The sequence below is a fragment of the Brienomyrus brachyistius genome, unplaced genomic scaffold, assembly GCF_023856365.1.
Source record: "Brienomyrus brachyistius isolate T26 unplaced genomic scaffold, BBRACH_0.4 scaffold32, whole genome shotgun sequence".
Classification (NCBI taxonomy): Eukaryota; Metazoa; Chordata; class Actinopteri; order Osteoglossiformes; family Mormyridae; genus Brienomyrus; species Brienomyrus brachyistius.
The window spans coordinates 1,242,853-1,262,074 of record NW_026042307.1 but is presented as its reverse complement, the minus strand read 5'-3'; the positions used below and the strand labels follow the sequence as shown (position 1 = coordinate 1,262,074).

General features: G+C 47.6%; 1 long non-coding RNA gene across 1 annotated transcript; it reads right to left on the bottom strand.

The window, feature by feature from the left end:
• Positions 1 to 10,576: 10,576 nt before the first annotated feature.
• LOC125721222 (uncharacterized) lies at positions 10,577 to 13,568 on the bottom strand. The gene is made up of 2 exons (XR_007385737.1): positions 13,341 to 13,568; positions 10,577 to 12,147 (listed from the first exon to the last, which is right to left on the bottom strand). It is a non-coding gene; the product is annotated as an uncharacterized LOC125721222 (long non-coding RNA).
• Between the last annotated feature and the right edge of the window lie 5,654 nt (positions 13,569 to 19,222).

The window sequence follows — 19,222 nt, the reverse complement described above, 5'->3', positions numbered from 1 at the left end:
ATGATTGCCAGCATTTGGTTCGAACAACCCAGATGGTGGTTATACACCTGGACATCACTAAGTGGAGAATACAGAAACCAAATCAATTGCATCCCATGTCTGGAGGAGTGGCAGAGTTTGATCTCAACAGTAAAGACATATCCCAGTGCTGATTGTGGGTCAGGTCACCAACTGCTGGTAGCCACAGTCAAACTTACATTCTACAATACCAAACAAACAGCAGCTGTAAAGAAATTTGTCACAGATAAGATCAGCCCCAGCTACACAGTTGAAGTAAAGACCAGATTTGACCTCCTCCTGATGGAAGAAAGGCACCCAGATGAGCTGTGGGAAGAAATGAAAGTATGCATTATTGAAATAGCCTTATAACATGTCCCATACAAGAAACCATTAAAATGAGCACAGTGGATTTCTGACTCGAACATCAGCATCACAGAAGAGAGATGGAAGGTCAAAGCTGCGGGGAACAAGAGGTTTCAGAAGGCTGAATTCCAAAAACAGGTCAGAAAGGACAAAGAGAATTATTGGAAGGAACAGTGTCAGAAGATGGAGGAAGAGAACAGGAGAGGTCACATGTGAGAACTCTATGCCCACATGTAAAGGGTATGGTCCACAATCATGGGTTGGAAAGCAACAGTTGACTATCAAGCAGTATGTAATCTGTGGAAAGAGTACACAATATACAGTATACAAATATATACAAAGTGAACATCAGAATTACACAGTGAAGGAAAATGAGACACTGAAATTGGAGCTAGATATTTTGAAGGAGGAAGTTGTATTTCAAGTGAAGCAATTAGCCAAGTGAAAAGCCCCAGGAACTGATGGCATACAGGTAGAATTCCTCAAGCCTATACCAGCAGCAGCATTAACAATGCTTTGTCAATGAATGGAGAGTAAGTGGCCAAAAGAATAGAAAAGATCAGTATTTATTCCGATTCCAAAGAAGGGAGATGCAAAGGACTGTTCAAATTACTGCACCATAGCCTTGATACTGCATGCAAGTAAAATCCTTCTGAAGATCATTCAACAACGTTTAAGCACAGTTGTCGATAGGGAATCACCAGATGTGCAGGCTGGTTTCAGGAAAGGCAGGAGCATTCGCAGTCGCACTGGCAACATTCAATGGATTATGGAAAGAACCAGGGAATATCAGAAAGCCTTATATAGGTGTTTCATTGATTATTCAAAGTCATTCAATGCTGTCAAACACCATAAGCTCTGGACCAGCCTGAATGAAACGGGCACACTACCATACCTGACCAAGCTCATAAGATTGCCGTAACAAGATCAAAAACCCACGGTCTGAACACAATGGAGACACGGATTGGTACAGGTACACATCAAGGATGCATCCTGTCACCATCAATTTTCGACATGTACACAGGGGCTGTTATGCGGCGAGCAGGCCTGGATGAGTCGCAGACTGGTGTGAAACCAGACAGCAGAAACATCAACATCCTCCAACACACTGACAATACCACCTTGCTGGCTGAAAGCAAGAAGGATCTCGGACATCTAATCATGAAAGTCAGAGAAGAAAGTAAAAAAGGTTGGACTATGCCTGAATACATAGACAAAGATCATAACAATGGAAAATCAGAATGTCAGTATTAAGGTCAACAATGAAGTAATCAAAATGGTGAAAGATTTCATTTTTCTTGGCTCCAAAATTGATCACGATGGCGACTATACCCCTGTGATCAAGAAATAGCTGGTACTTTGAAGAAATGCGATGGTCAGTTTTCCCAATAGCAACGCATGGCTGCGAAACCTGGACACTGGGAAAGGCAGACAAGTGAGATATTGGTGCATTTGAATTGTGGTGCTGGAGACGTCTGCTACGTGTTCCATGGACAGCTAAAATGACGAACCAAGCAGTTCTGAAATAGATCAAACCAAAAAGGTTGCTCAAGAACTCACTGACTAGACACCATCAAGAAACATACAGGATTGAGCATAACAGAACTGAAAGAAGACTTGATAGATCAGAAGACATGGAAGACATTGATCCATAGAATGGTCAAGAGTCGTACTCAGCTGAACGGATGATGATGATGATGATGATGATGATGATGATGATGATGATGATGAACCCCTGGGTTTAACAAAATATATATTGGGTGACTTTAATCATATCATTTGCTGTAGTTGGGCTTTTGATGGGATTAGGGGGATGAGGGAGCTGTTCCAGGAATACGTGCTGTCATTCCAGCAGCATCGTTTCTAGGTATATATTGCTATTGATGCATCATTTCAAAGTCAAAGCATTGCAACATTAATTATACTACAACAATCTAAAATATTTTTGTATTTACTGTGGTGCCATGGTTAGCACTGATATCTCACACCTCTGGAGATCCAAGTTTGAGCCCCCACCCAGGTTCTACATATTTGAACTTTGCATGTCTTTGTCTTCCCTGTGTTGTCATGGGTTTGCCTCTAGGTTCTCTGGTTTCCCCCCACTGTCCAAAAAACATACTAAAATGACTTGGAATTGCCAAAATGTGTGCATGCCTTGTAATGAGTTGGCACCCTGTGCTGGGTAATTCCCTTTCGTGAGTCCATAGCTTCTGAGGCTCTGGACCCTACATAGGAGAAACAGGTATGGGAGATGGATGGATGGAGAATTGGGGTATTTGATAAAAGAAAAGACAAAATTTTCTCAGCTTTATTAAAGGGCACTTTGTAAATCACAATGTAGCTAAATGTTGCCTTGAAACTGTCCAGTGTGCATGACTGACTGCGCAGATATGTGTACTATAGCAGACTGGTATGACCTTTAAGGTACCTGAGATAGGCTCTGCCTCCTCTGTGAGCTTGATCAAGATAAATAACTAGAAAATAAATAGATGGATTTTATTTTAAGTCAATAGCTACTCTTGAAACATCACCACTGTCCCTCTACAAGGCAGGACCTGTGTCTTCAATGTGTCTATTGCTTCTTCAGATACATCTGTTCCTACAAAAAACTGCATCAGCTCAAAATCCCCTGCATCAGTGTTTGCTGTTTTATCCTAATTTAACTTTTTTTTTTTTAATTCTTTCTTGGGAGCATTTATAACTTGGTAAAACTTAGACTATCTGATATTCCATCAGAGATTGCATCCTTTGGTTTGATTGTACATTATTGTATAACGTCGTATTATGGCTAGCTAAATGATTCTCCAGGTGTGCATTGGCTCTCCATTAAAATTATAATACTCTAATAATACTGGACCCAAGGGAAATATTTTGATGTATTAGTTTTGACTTAAATGTCATCCTTTCTTTGCAGAAATTTGAATTCTACATTTCTGGGCAGGAAAAGCAACTGGAAAATGTAACAAGAGATATTATCCAGGTATGAATGGATTGCTGAAATGAGCAACATATGAGAACTGAACTGTTTCTCTCATTTTCTCACACATTATGCAATAATTTGTTGACTGCACTTGAGTAGAGGGGCATGACACATGACCTCTCCCCTCCCTTACTGCATCTCATCTATCACAAAAGCAATCTGGAATAACTGAAATAAGAATGAAATGCATGCAATTTGTAACCGAGACCTTGCTCAAAGTCCTCATAAGTAAATATTTATCTCAATGAACATGTCAGTGCTATCAGAATGACAAGCATTTGTGTCGTTGTTCACGAACAAGCTGTAGTTATGTTGTCAATATAACAGCATGCACTATAAGTCATTTCTGATGTCAACTGGCTAAATGGCTAAGATTTTGATTACAGTGATTGAAAATGCACAATGTTGTACTTTTCCTTTATGGCATATATCAGTTTCAACAGTACAAAGTTACACATACTGTACAAAAACTGCAACGTACTGTATGTATACAAAACACGATTATCACATACATATATAATTTTGATTGTAAAATTATTACAGTGGGAAACTACACAATCTATTTTGACCAACAATACAAAAGCAATCAAAAATTGTTCCAAATGATGACAATTGTACAAAAAAATGATATGCATATAGGTACTAAAACATTTGAACATTTGTGTGAAGCAATGAGAAATGATGTTCTGCTGTGTAGAAGTGACATTAGGGTGTGGGGTTTACTCTTATTTTCCACATATTAATTGTCATTTGAGAAATGCTGCAAAACGATTGAGAAAAACTGTAACTACTATGCTACCTACATGGTGGAAAGCCGGAGCATTCCTGCACAAAGTCAGGTGGAGAATAATTCATCTGAGTGATTGGAGAAGAGAGACAGCAGGGAACAAGGGGAGGAGGCATGGAACCTATCACAGGCGGCACAGGGTACCAGGCTGGGGTCCAACCCATACAGGATGACAGCCGAATGCAGGGCACAAACACACACACACACACACAAAACACATACATAGGTTTGTAATTGTGGGGACTTTGTGGGGACTCTCCATTCATTTCTATGGGAAAACTCTAATCCCAACATGAAGACCTTAACCCCTACTCAGCCCTAACCTTAACCATAAGTAACTAAACAAAATACTTTTTGGCACTTTTTTACTTTTTTGGTTACATTCACAGATCTTCATGGAGACCTGAAAAAGTGTCCCCACAACGTCAAAATAACTGATTTTTACTACACTGTGGGGAATTTTTGGTCCCCACAATGTAATAAAAACATAATCCACACACGCACACATAAAACACTCATACACAGGTTTGTAATTATATTTTTGTGGGGACGCTCCATTAATTTCTACACATACACAACAGCAACCACACCCCTGGATATGTGAGCCAAAAGTGATTCATTTGCTACAGTATACTATATGCCATACTCATTTGCTACAGTATACTATATGCCATACTCATTTGCTACAGTATACTATATGCCATACTCATTTGCTTGTACAATCATAAAATGAGGTCAGTGTGATTCACATTTCAGCACTACTTTGTATTTATTTTCCACTGATTAATCTAAATATATAAACTGGAAGAACGATCAATTTTTCATGGAGCATTCTTAATAATTAAATGTAGAAAGATTAGACGCAGATGTGTTTTATTTTGAAAACAAAAATGCTGAAATTATTTGAGTATAATTGACATAAATTTGCTGAAGACATGATTACGTGTTATAAAAGAAGAGAAATGCTGTTATTTAATACTGTTTGGGTTGTGATCATTTCTGAAGCATATTTAAGCTGCTGAATTCTCAGTATGTAGCAGATTAAACAATTAGTTGTTTTTATATCCATAGTCTTTCCCTCTCAAACCTTAACATTTCCTGAGTGCTCGTGTTTCTCCCCTGTCATCAAGAACCGTTCCCAAAGTTTAATGCGTTTCACTGGAAACAGATGGGCTTCCACCAGTGGTAGAACTTTCCAGATGACAGCATGGCTAGCAGAACTTTATCACTGTATAATGAACCCGCCTGTGGAGTCCGGAACTGAGGAACACGGAACACGCATGATACTGCTGTGCCATACCGAGTCATACTTTAGCATTATCTGTGTTCCCAATAAAGTTCTGTGCAAATTTTAATTTTCAATTAGCTGACAAAGCAAATTTTTTAATAGCGTGTGTTTCCATTAATGAATGTCATGCAAATAATATTCGCCATTTATAATCCCATGAGATTAAGATTCATGGCAAGTGCTGCAACACGAAGTAGGCTTTCCATGAGTCAGTAGCTCTAGAAGAATTAATCATCATGTCCTAGATATCGGCTCATTTGCAGATTTTGTTTCCATGGCAATTTTGCGAGTTACTTCTTTTTTGACTCACCACAAAAACCACCCCAACGTGAAAACTATCTGCTGTAAGTCAGGGTTTTTACAGATTTGAGTTTTCCATTAACAGTTTAGTCTTTAAAATGTTTAAAATCTAGGTTGATGGAAATGCAGCTATTGGAATAGTCACCGCTTCGGTTGTTCTGCCTCCTGCTCTATGATGAGATTGATTAAAAGGTCACTCTTCTGCTGCGCTTCTCCGTCTCTGTCTCTCTTTTTCGTAAATCTAAATCTACATTCTATCTTCTGTCTTTCTACCGTTCTCTCATTCCCAAGACAGTGGACCTGATTTAAGCCAGATGTTAAGTTGTCACTTAATCCATAAACCCGTCCCGTTTGGGTGTTCCCCTGACATCAAGAGGGAAAACGCAAACCTGCAGTGGGCAATTTTTATAAGTCATTATACCGATGAAATTACCGCTGGGAACCAGCCTCTTTCTCACCTCTAAATCTGAGGGAGGTGTTTGATCTGGGAAGCTGTGATTTAAAAAGAAACATATGGAGCCTGAATGATATTCAAATGATACATCCTTTGGTAGTGTTGCCAAATGGCACTCATGTTTAGAGCCTGTCCACAGGAGCAGAGAATACTAGGAGAGTAAGGTAGGCTAGGCTGTGCCTCAAATATGTATAAGTGCAGACAAGGTCTTCAATTAACTGTTTTAAGAGAAAGGTATGTTATATTTATGAATAGTACGTAGTATGTATTACAGTTCTTATAGTATGTATTAGTATGTATAGTACATATTATATTTAGTATGCTATCTGTAGTATACATATCTAGTTCATAACCGTCTCTTTCTGTGCAGTCCTAAGCTTCTACAACCTGAAAGCCTGCCTCTTCAAGCAAGATGCTGCTCTACAGCAAGTTAAGTCAAGTTTACTATTTATATAGTACCTTTTGTACACTATGGTCATTCAAAGTGCTTTACGAGTGAGAGAAATGCAGAAAAATCTAGTAAGACATAAGAGAATAGAAATTAAAAACATGATTAAAGCAAGAAATCTGAAAGACAAGAAATTATTATTAAAACTGATGTTCTCTGTTTCGATATGATATGCTTTATGATATGGCGGTTGTAACATACTTTAAGAGAATTTCTTTTTAAAAATTTAATGATCAGTGTTGACACACCACTGCACAACAACGGGATGTGTCCTCTGCATTTAACCCATATGTGACAATGTGACATAGCAGGGGGCAGCTAACTCAGTGCCCGGGGAGCAGTGCTTGGGGGCGGTACCTTGCTCAGGGTATCTCAGTGGTGCATTGTTGGTCAATGATTCAGCACTTCATCCAGCCCCTTCTGGGGGGATCCCGAGGCGTTCCCAGGCCAGTCAGGAGACATAGTCTCTCCAGCGTGTCCTGGGTCTTCCCCGGGGCCTCCTCCCAGTGGGACTTGCCCAGAACACCTCACCAGGGAGGCGTGCAGGAGGCATCCTGAGCAGATGCCCGAGTCGCCTCAACTGGCTCTTCTTGATGCGGAGGAGCAGTGGCTCTACTCTGAGTCCCTCCCGAATGACTGAGCTCCTCACTCTATCTCTAAGGGAGAGCCCAGCCACCCTGTGGAGGAAACTCATTTTGGCAGCTTGCACTCGCAATCTCGCTGTTTCGGTCACTACCCATAGCTCATGACCATAGGTGAGAGTAGGAATGTAGATCGACTGGTAAATCGAGAGCTTTGCCTTTTGGCTCAGCTCCTTCTTCACCATGACAGACCGATGCAGTGCCCGCATGACTGCTGACGCCGCACCAATCCGCCTGTTGATCTCCCGCTCCATCCTTCCCTCACTCGTGAACAAGACCCCGAGATTATAGAGCTGGTCCACCACGGCCAGGGCAAAAACCACACTGCTCCTCTCCAGCAACCCTACACAGACCTTACACCCCGGGCTTGTCTGTGTCCAGACAAGAAAAAAGTTTGAATCTATGTTATCACTTATCATAAGGGGACTTGTGAGCCGCACTTCGTCTGGTTCCTCACCCAGGACCTGTTTGCCTTGGGTGACCCTACCAGGGACATAAAGCCCTGGGCAACTTAGCTCCTGGGATCATTGGAACATGCAAATCCCTCCACCAGGAGAGGCATTTAAGTCACTAAAAGTCAATTTACTGGATTATTTTGAACCTAAAAAAACATTTAGCTTAAATAATGTAATGTAGAAGTGGAGGGATGAATCTAAACCTTGAAGCCCGAAAGACACCAAAACATGGAAAAGAACCAGAAAACACCCCACCCAAAAAAAAACAAAAAACTAAACAATTAACATTAAAAGGCTGAGTGTTATAACCTGCTTGTCCGGTCCCCTCGTGTGCCACGCCCCCTCATTAACCTCACATGCAATCCCGACTGTTATCAGCTGTTTCTTGTTATTCCCATTGAGTCTGTATTTCAGTCCGCGTTCCAGTACGTTTCCCCAGTCCTGTCATTGAAGGCTACTCCATGTTGTGCCGTGTTTGCCAGCAATAAACCCTGTGGTCTTGGGCCTTGAACCCTGATTCCGCACTGCCTGCTCACTCGTCCTGTGCGCGACGTGACACTTTTTAAAAATTAAACTGTACATTATTTTCATATGCCTAAAATTTGTATGTACATTTTGTGATGTACGCCGATGGTTGTTTGCACTTTAGTCAAACAATGCACAGTTGCCACTATGTGTGAATGGAGAATATAGCATTCAAATAGCTGAGTTACTTAATAATTTATGTCATTAATGAAGTACTATAATTTTATGTATAGATATGTGACTGTTAAAAACCATCACAAACATGTTTATCAGTCACTGAAAGGTACTGCTATAACAGAACATTCTCTCTCTCTATTTTTTTCTTTTTTTCAGATATTCGACCTCTGAAGAGATACAACAAGTTTTTTATACGTTCCACAACCGTTATGGAATAATGGAATAAACAGCATAATGTAGGCTGCACTTCTTCGTATTTCGGGTGGTTCTTTGGGGCACTTTTGGGGGATGTTTGTGTGTTCACTGCCTGAAACACGGTTCACGAACTGGTACAAAAAATCTGGTTCGTAACCCGATTTGTTCGTGAACAGGACTGTTTGTGGGTCATTTACCACTGTGTGTGTGTGTGTGTGTGTGTGTGTGTGTATATATATATATATATATATATATATATATATATATATATATATATATGTGTGTGTGTTTGTGTATGTATTTTTTTTCTTTCATTAGTCAGTTATATAAGTGGCACCAGTAGTTTCCATAATCACCCTTGATTATGCTGAAACAAAGTCAACAAACACCTTTAGTCTTTCATCTCTGGGACCCCCCAGGCTGCTTTCAATGGGTAAAATTAAAATGAAGCCATAAGCTGTAGCTCTGTTTACTTGGCAGAAAGCAGCAGTCCATGAAAATCTTCAAAATCTGCATGGGGATTCACTCTGTAACCAAACAGATTCACAATGTTTTGGACGAGTAGAATTGCATCCCATTAGCACAGCGAGAGATTGTTCTCCACTCGAGTATAGAGGCATCCTCATGACTACAATGACATAAGTCTGCACTCCTGGATTTTTTACATTAAAAGTTGTGACGTGTAAAATTACATAATGAGAAAAACAAAAACAAAAAAATCTATGGTCTAAATCACTGTCTCTCAACCCAGTCCTCAGGGCCCCCCAGACAGTCCAGGGAGCTGGCAAAGAGCAAGAATGTGGACTGCCTGGCATTCAGCCGGGAGGGAGCAAAAACATGGACCGTCTGGCAGGGAGCCGGGAGGGAGCAAAAACATGGCCCGTCTGGCACTCAGCCGGGAGGGAGCAAAAACATGGACCGTCTGGCAGGGAGGCGGGAGGGAGCAAAAACATGGACCGTCTGGCAGGGAGGCGGGAGGGAGCTAAAACATGGACCGTCTGGCAGGGAGCCGGGAGGGAGCAAAAACATGGACCGTCTGGCAGGGAGCTGGGAGGGAGCAAAAACATGGACTGTCTGGCAGGGAGCTGGGCAGGAGCAAATACATGGACCGCTGGCACGGAGCCGGGAGGGAGCAAAAACATGGACCGTCTGGCAGGGAGCTGGGAGGGAGCAAAAACATGTACTGTCTGGCAGGGAGCTGGGAGGGAGCAAAAACATGGACTGTCTGGCAGGGAGCTGGGAGGGAGCAAAAACATGGACCGGCTGGGGTCCTTGAGGACCAGGTTGAGAATCTCTGGTCTAAATTGGTTACTCACTCAGATGTCTTATACCTTGTATTTCCTATTAATAACGGTATTTTTTTCAGTGATTATCCATGAAAGATTGCACACACGCTGTTCTCTCATATTCAATCTCCCCATTTCCATCTACTGCAGAAATTTATATCAGACAAATACTATAGGGTGACTAAAAAAGGAAATATTTGGTTCTAAATACTGTAAAGCTATTCTCTCATACAAATCATATTAGATTGTGTGGCTGTGCATTTCTTTAGAAACAAATGCACAGTGACACCTTTACTGCTGTTAAACCAAAAGGGGGCAGGCTCTCATCTGTCTCAAGGGCCTGGCTCAGGTCACACTCGGTATCGAGGTAATTTTCCCTGTGTGCATGAACTGATGTGTACTTTCTCACCCCAGTAAAACAAACCAGATAGGAATCGGAAATCCTACAACCTATCTGACTTGCTTTCCATCTTCCACCACTGAAAAATAACATTTTGAATATGAAGGACTATATTGGGTTAATCTTAGATAATTATCAAACAACCAATCTCACTTGCAATTTTTTTATTTTCCTGAGAAACCTTATCATACACCAATGGGATTTGTCACTGTTTGTCATTATCAACACTGAATTAATTCAGTGGGTGATTGTATAATAATGGATAATAGATATTAACAAACAAACAATCAAATTTATTTTTATATAGCGCATTATCACAACATTACATTGTCTCAAAGCGCTTTACAGCATCCTCACCCAAAGTACCCAGTGAGTAAGCCATAGGCGACAGTGGCAAGGAAAAACTCCCAAGAAGGAAGAAACCTTGGGAGGGACCAGACTCAAAGGGGGAGCCCATCCTCCAGGGGCCGGCAGGGATAGTCAAATAGAGAGATGGTTAAGTGCCAGAGATGGGCCAAGTCACATTGTCCCAATCATAAGATTTGGGAAATAACTGGAGAGCAAGGAAGATGACAAGCCAATGCCGATGCTGAGTCTTCTTCCAATCGCCAGGCAACCAGAGGTAAGGCAGCGGGTCATACATGGAAGATCAGAACGGCGAGCTGGATGCAGGGACGTCACTGGTGGTGGCGACGTCACATGTGGCCGGGTGTGCTGGATATCTTGATAGATTGAGGTCTCCAGGCATCACCCCCCAGGAGGAGTAGGGGAAATAAAATGTACAATTAGGCAAAGTAGAGGAGGCTATTGGCAGTGCTAAAAGCTAGGTGAGTGCAATATGAAGTGCAATCTGCAAGCTCCGGCAGATATGGCTATGGCAGCATCAGTAGGAGGGAGGGGCAAGTGGGAATGCAGGCATGGGGAGTCCCTGAAATGTCAGCACTCCAGTTCCACAAGAGATTGCGAAGCTAGAGTGACAGCACTGACAGTCCAGTTTATCCAAAGCCAATGGCACCGATCCCCACCCAGCTCTACACCTCACACTACAGGTCTGACTGGGAGTGAAGAGTTAGCTAGGGCTAGAACTAGTGTCCCTATACGCTAAACTAAACAGGTGTGTTTTTAGTCTGGACTTGAATATTGAGAGTGAGCCTGAAACCCGCACATCCGGTGGAAGACCATTCCACAGCTGAGGAGCTTTGTAGGAGAAAGCTCTGCAGCCTGCCGTAGCTCTTTCTACCCAAGGCACTAGCAGATATCCCATGGCTTGAGATCGAAGCAAGCATGGAGGGTTGTATGTGGTCAGCAGATCACTAAGGTATTCTGGTGCAAGGCCATTTAGTGCTTTATAAGTTAATAGCAGTATTTTATAGTCAATTCGAGACTTAACTGGCAGCCAACGAAGAGAGGATAAGACCGGTGTAATATGATCAAATTTTTTAGTGTTTGTTAGAACTCTGGCTGCAGCATTCTGTACCGTCTGAAGTTTATGGTTTAAGTATATTACAGTGTTACAATGTTTTTTTTTTCATGTAATTCAACTGCAATTGTGTACACCCTGGATTAGATGTGCAGTACTCATAAAAACGGAAAGTGGCAGTCAAGGCTGTCTGAAGGGTGGATTCAGGCATGAAAAATTAAAAAGCGCACCTATTTTCTTAATCGGGTAATAGGGTGGCTTAGATCAGTGTAAGGGCACCTTATAGCGCACTGCTTCACATTCTCTGCTCTAGAAGGGCCCTCATTCAGACACTTCATCATACAGGGTGACATGGAGGGAACTTCATAACGGCACCCCATTCCAGTGGGAAGGTCCCCATAGGGTGGCTTAGATCAGTGTAAGGGCACCTTATAGGGCACTGCTTCACATTCTCTCCTCTAGAAGGGCCCTCATTCATACACTTTATCATACAGGGTGACATGGAGGGAACTTTATAACGGTACCCCATTCCAGTGAGAAGGTCCCCATAGGGTGGCTTAGATCAGTGTAAGGGCACCTTATAGGGCACTGCATCACATTCTCTCCTCTAGAAGGGCCCTCATTCAGACACTTTATCATACAGGGTGACATGGAGGGAACTTCATAACTGCACCCCATTCCAGTGGGAAGGTCCCCATAGGGTGGCTTAGATCAGTGTAAGGGCACCTTATAGGGCACTGCATCACATTCTCTGCTCTAGAAGGGCCCTCATTCAGACACTTCATCATACAGGGTGACATGGAGGGGAACTTCATAACGGCACCCCATTCCAGTGGGAAGGTCCCCATAGGGTGGCTTAGATCAGTGTAAGGGCACCTTATAGGGCACTGCATCACATTCTCTGCTCTAGAAGGGCCCTCATTCAGACACTTTATCATACAGGGTGACATGGTGGGAACTTCATAACGGTACCCTATTCCAGTGGGAAGGTGCCCATAGGGTGGCTTAGATCAGTGTAAGGGCACCTTATAGGGCACTGCATCACATTCTCTCCTCTAGAAGGGCCCTCATTCAGACACTTTATCACACAGGGTGACATGATGGGAACTTAATAACTGCACCCCATTCCAGTGAGAAGGTCCCCATAGGGTGGCTTAGATCAGTGTAAGGGCACCTTATAGGGCACTGCATCACATTCTCTCCTCTAGAAGGGCCCTCATTCAGACACTTTATCACACAGGGTGACATAGAGGGAACTTAATAACTGCACCCCATTCCAGTGGGAAGGTCCCCATAGGGTGGCTTAGATCAGTGTAAGGGCACCTTATAGGGCACTGCATCACATTCTCTCCTCTAGAAGGGCCCTCATTCAGACACTTTATCATACAGGGTGACATGGAGGGAACTTCATAATGGCACCCCATTCCAGTGGGAAGGTCCCCATAGGGTGGCTTAGATCAGTGTAAGGGCACCTTATAGGGCACTGCATCACATTCTCTGCTCTAGAAGGGCCCTCATTCAGACACTTCATCATACAGGGTGACATGGAGGGAACTTCATAACGGTACCCTATTCCAGTGGGAAGGTCCCCATAGGGTGGCTTAGATCAGTGTAAGTGCACCTTATAGGGCACTGCTTCACATTCTCTCCTCTAGAAGGGCCCTCATTCAGACACTTTATCATACAGGGTGACATGGAGGGAACTTAATAACTGCACCCCATTCCAGTGGGAAGGTCTCCATAGGGTCGCTTAGGTTAGTGTAAGGGCACCTTATACCTTCCATCAGTGAAAACAGGCAGAAGACAATGATCCCTGTCTTAGAAAACAACGATGATGCGAGGAAAGGAATTGTTGATAAATAAAATGTAAACAGATGATCTTCCCTTCAGTTCAGTCCCCCAGACAATTTCTGCAGCAGATATCAACTAAAAGGAAAGACATTTCTAATTAACCCACAGCTTTGAGCGCTGACATTTGGCGTCCTTTTTTGTAGGTTAAAAATATGCAGGCAATGTTAAAATTCAGTTATGGCCATTTTCAGTACCAGGCACTGTCCCTCTGCTTTGTGACAGCTGAAGATTGGTTACGTTACACATTTCATGTTTTGTCAGGTGACATTTGCTCATGTGTCCCTGTGTTAGTATAGTTGGACGGATCTACGGCTTAATAATAGAGCAAGAGAAAAGTGCACTTGGCTTGCTGACATCATAAGAAGATGATGTTCACTCAAAAGAAAAATATGCATCTGTTCTAAAGTCTAGGAGACCATAGATATTGTGACTCCCGGCCCGTCCGTTCCTCGTGTGTGCCACGCCCCTAATTACCCACGTGTGATTTCCTGATCGTGCCCAGTCGTGTCTTGTTTTCTGCTGCCTTGTTCCGTGTATTTAAGTCCCTGTTTTGCATTAACCCCTTGTCTGTCATTGATGTCAGTCTGAGTCTGATGTTCCTTGCCCCGGTTCCTGCAATTAAACCCTTTGTTTTGCCCCGTATTCCGCCTGCCTGCCTGTTCCTGCTCGCTCGCTCTACCCTTGCGCTTTACTCGCGCTTCCGGATCGTGACAGAATGACGGACCCACTCAACAAGGCACAGCAGCAGACCGAGAGCCAACGTCTCGGTCTGCTGCAAGAGGTTTACTACTGGCTGAACCAGCCCGATGTCCGGGAGGACCCCGTCGCGCTGAAATTGGCCACCGACAGCTGCGATCTCCTGCTAGCGATGTCCCCATCGGAGGGCGGGCATCGTCTGGGAGAGGTGCGCGCCCACCTCCATGAGCTCATCCAACGGATGACAGCTCGGAGGTTGGAGCTGGACGCGCCATGCATCGCGGAAACTGTTCCCCAGCTGTCTGTCCCACCTGACGAGGAGCAGCCTTCCACGACCCGCATGACAAAGAGGAAGAAGAGGAAGAAGCACGCGATCGCCCCTGCGATCGTTCTGGGAGCGTGCACGCTCATCCCCGCTTCTCTCCTAACCGGGGAATTGGAGGACTCCCCGGCTGACCTTGACGTCATCACCGCAGCTAAGCTGCCTGCGCAGGCAGCTTCCCCCGTCCGGGGAGAACACCCAGCCACCGCTGAGCTGCTACCGCCCCTCCAGCGGTACTACTTCTGGCCCGAGCAGCTAGCCAACAAGGGGGCCAGCGCAGTGCGGGACGCTATCCCGCGTGTGCCCCGGGCACTTAAAGGGGCCACGTCCGTCTTGCCCGCACGGGACCTACCGGTCCCGCCGCCTCCTGTGCCTGCAGCCCCTGCTCAGCCCGAGCAGCCGCCTCCTGTGCCTGCAGCCCCTGCTCAGCCCGAGCAGCCGCCTCCTGTGCCTGCAGCCCCTGCTCAGCCCGAGCAGCCGCCTCCTGTGCCTGCAGCCGCTCCAGAGGCGCCCCCTCCGCCTGTGACTCCTTGTCCCTCACCCCGGCGACGTCGACCCCGACCGGGGATCGGCATGTCTGTGTCCCGCAAGGGGAGGGGGCACAGACGCAGGGCTGGGGTCCCGCCCGCCCTGCCCCCTGGCTCGCCCTGCCTCGCCTGCGCTGGGGCTCGATTGGCGCCCGCGGGTCCTGGCCCTCCGGGTCGGCTGTCGCCTGCGGGTCCCCCTCCGGTGCCTCGTCGCCCTGCGTCGCTCCCCCCTCCGGTGTCTGGTTGGTCGCCGGGGGGCTCCCCGACGGCAGCTCCTCGGTCGTCTGCGGGGCCCCCACCTTCGGCCCGTCAGAGGACGTCGCCGCCTGCGGCGGCTCCCCCCCTCGCCTTGCCTTCGCCCTGGCCCCTTCCAGCTCCCTCGTCCCCTTCCCTGGTGCTCCCTCCTGCTCCCTCCCTGGCCCCTCCGCGGGTCCCTCGCCCTGCCTCCTCGGCCCCTCCGAGGTACCCTCCGGCTCCGGCCTCCCGGCCGTCTGTGGCCCCTCCGGCTGCCGCCCATCGCCCGCTGGGTCTCCCTCGGGCTCCCCTTCGTTCCCCCTCCTTCTCTCCCTGCTCTCCTGCCCTGGTCCCTCCTTTGTTTGCTCCTCCTCCCGTCTTTCCTCCTTTCTCTGTTCCTCGTTCCTTTGTTCTGCCCCGCTCCGCTCCTGGTTTCCTGTCGTTCCCTCCCGTCACTCCCGCTCCTTTTGTTCCGCCTGTTCCCTGTGTCCCCGTTTCTGGTCTGTCTGTCGGCCTTTCCTGTCCTGTGTAGTGTCCTGTCCTGGCTCCTGCCCCTGTGTCAGTTTTGTCTGTCTGTCTTGTTCCCTGTGTCCTGTTAGTTTTTTTGCTCTTGTTTTTCAGGTCCTGGTTTCCCCGTCTCGTCTCGTCTCGGATCGTGACAGATATTTTGTCAAGACTAGATTCTTCCACACCTTGTGAAGTTGATCTGGACTTTATACATCTCATTTTATCATCCTTTCCACTTATGTTGAAATTGATCTGGATTTGATTAAATGTACACACTGCTAATAATACACAATGTTTATTTTAAATGCATTGCTTGTATCTGAATCTTTCTTATTAATTTTCTCACGTGAAAGCTGTCATGCCCGGCTCGTCCGCTCCTCGTGTGTGCCACGCCCCCTGATTACCCACGTGTATTTCCCTGATCGTCTCCAGCTGTGTCTAGTTACTTTGATTAGTCCTGTGTATTTAAGTCTTGGTCTCCCCGGTTTCCCTTGTCCGTCATTGATGTTACCTGATGTTCGTGAGCGTGAGCTGTTTCCCGTTATCCGTAATAAACCCCCAGTTTACCCCATTATCTGCCTGTCTGCGTATTCCTGTTCGCTTGCCTGCCCGACGATCGCCCGCTCCCCGTGTGATCGTGACAGAATGACGGACCCCAAGAAGAAGCGGAGGAGAAGGAGAGCTCAGCCAGAGGAGCTGACAATTCGCCTGGGGGCATGCTCTCTCGCTAGGCTGACACTCCCGACTGAGTACGAGGAGGAGGAACCCCTCCAACTCCGGGAACTGGAACCTGCCCCCACAGAGCTTCCGTCGCCCCCGGAGCGGTGTTTCGCCTGGCCAGAGCGGCTGGCCAACGAAGGGGCCAGAACGGTGCGGGAAGTTTTCCCGCAAGCACCCCGCCCTCTTAAAGGGGCCACGCCCGTTTCGCCCGCGGCCCTCGCTGACAGGTACTTCACCCTCCAGGGACTGTACTGGAGGGTGATGGGGGAACCGGCCCCACAGGGCCCTCCGGAGGGGGAAAGGCTCGCAGCGCAACTGGGGCAGGATTTCGCCTCCTTCTCTCCAGAATCCCCGTATTCGGATCTGGAGAGAATGGCTGAGGACCTCCGGAGGCTGATCAAGCTCCGGAGAGCTCCAGAGGCGCCCCCTCGGCCTGCAGCAGCTCCAGAGGCGCCCCCTCGGCCTGCAGCAGCTCCAGAGGCGCCCCCTCTGCCTGCAGCAGCTCCAGAGGGGGCGCCCCCTCTGCCTGCAGCAGCTCCAGAGGGGGCGCCCCCTCTGCCTGCAGCAGCTCCAGAGGGGGCGCCCCCTCTGCCTGCAGCAGCTCCAGAGGGGGCGCCCCCTCCGCCTGCAGCAGCGCCTACGCCCTCGCCCTGGGCGTTTATTGTGACTCCCCGAGTGACTTTAATTCCTGGCCCCATTCCTACTCCCGCTCCAAGTCCCTTGGCCCCGGTTCCCGAGGAGGTCCCCGAAGACTCCACCGCAGCTCCTCCCTCTCTGGAGGTGGAGGAGCTGGAATGGGACCCCTCGGGGACTGAATTGGTAACCCCGATCCCAGCACCCCGGCGAGCCCGACCCCGGCCACGAGGCTATCTGTCTGTGTCCCATAAGGGGAGGGGGCACAGACGCAGGGCTGGGGTCCCGCCCGCCCTCCCCCCTGGCTCGCCCTGCCTCGCCTGCGCTGGGGCTCGGTTTGCGCCCGCGGGTCCTGGCCCTCCGGGTCGGCTGTCGCCTACGGGTCCCCCTCCGGTGCCTCGTCGCCCTGCCTCGCTCCCCCCTCCAGTGCCGGGTCGGCCGCCTGCGGGCTTCCCGACGGCGGCTCCTCGGTCGCCTGCGGGGCCCCCACCTTCGGCTCGTCGGAGGACGTCGCCACCTGCGGCGGCTCCCCGCCTCACCTTGCCTTCGCCCTGGCCCCTTCCAGCTCCCTCGTCCCCTTCCCCGGTGCTCCCTCCTGCTCCCTCCCTGGCCCCTCCGCGGGTCCCTCGCCCTGCCTCCTCGGCCCCTCCGAGGTCCCCTCCGGCTCCGGCCTCCCGGCCGTCTGCGGCCCCTCCGGCTGCCGCCCGTCGCCCGCTGGGTCTCCCTCGGGCTCCCCTCTCGTCCCCCTCCTTGTCTCCCTTCGCTCCTGCCTTTGTCTCTTCGTTCCCCTCTCCTCCTTCCGTCTTTGTCCCGCCTGTCTATGCTCCCCCTTGCTTTGTTCCTCCCGTCTCTGCTCCTCGTCCTTCTGTGTTCCCTCCGTTCACTCCTGGCCCTTGTGTCCCGCCTGTGCCCTCTGTTTCGCCCTTTCTCGTCTGTCTGTCTGCTTTCCCAGCCCTCTGTCAGGTTTTGTCCTTTGTCTTGTCCCTCGCTGTGTTCTGTGCCTCTGTCTTGTTCCCGGTCCCGCGTTGATTTCTGTTTTTGTTTTTCAGGTCCTGTTTTGCCTCGTCCCGTCCGTCGCCCCCTTCCTTGGCGCGCCCGGAGAAGCGTGCCTTTGGGGGGGGGTTCTGTCATGCCCGGCTCGTCCGCTCCTCGTGTGTGTCACGCCCCCTGATTACCCACGTGTATTTCCCTGATCGTCTCCAGCTTTGTCTAGTTACTTTGATTAGTCCTGTGTATTTAAGTCCTGGTCTCCCCGGTTTCCCTTGTCCGTCATCGATGTTACCTGATGTTCGTGAGCGTGAGCTGTTTCCCGCTATCCGTAATAAACCCCCAGCTTACCCCATTATCTGCCTGCCTGCGTATTCCTGTTCGCTTGCCTGCCATACGATCGCCCGCTCCCCGTGTGATCATGACAAAAGCATCAATAATTATAAAACAAAACTAATAACTTCACATCTCCACCCACACGGAGATGTTACGGTTGTGAGAGTGGAGCAGAGGCTGAACGGGGAGCACTGCCGCTACAGTTCAGGGTTTCTGTCCTGCCCCCTTAAAGGTGGAGTTTGCATGTTCTCCCCATGTTCTGTGGTGTTTCTTCTACAGCCCATAGCCGTCAGGGTGAATGATGTCTTCCGATTACTCCTAATGTATGAGAGTGTGCATGTATGTGCCCTGCAATGGACTTGCTTCCTGCCCATAAACCCCTGTGCTGTGTGGAACAGGCTCCATGGTACTCATGACGAGTATACTAAGATAAGTAGTTGGATGGATGGATGGATGGATGGATGGATGGATGGATGGCAAAGACTGGGACTCCAGTTTGTGACTTGAACTCAAGTTGCACTCGAGTTGCTCTGAAATTGACTTATGACTCGACTTGCAACTCATTATTTGTTTCAGATTCAGATTCGACTCAGACTAATTAATTGTCACTCGCGAACAATAAAAGTCTCCCCAATCGTAAAGGTCACGATGTGCACAGGGCATAGAAACCGGAGCCGGAGAAAAGTGATA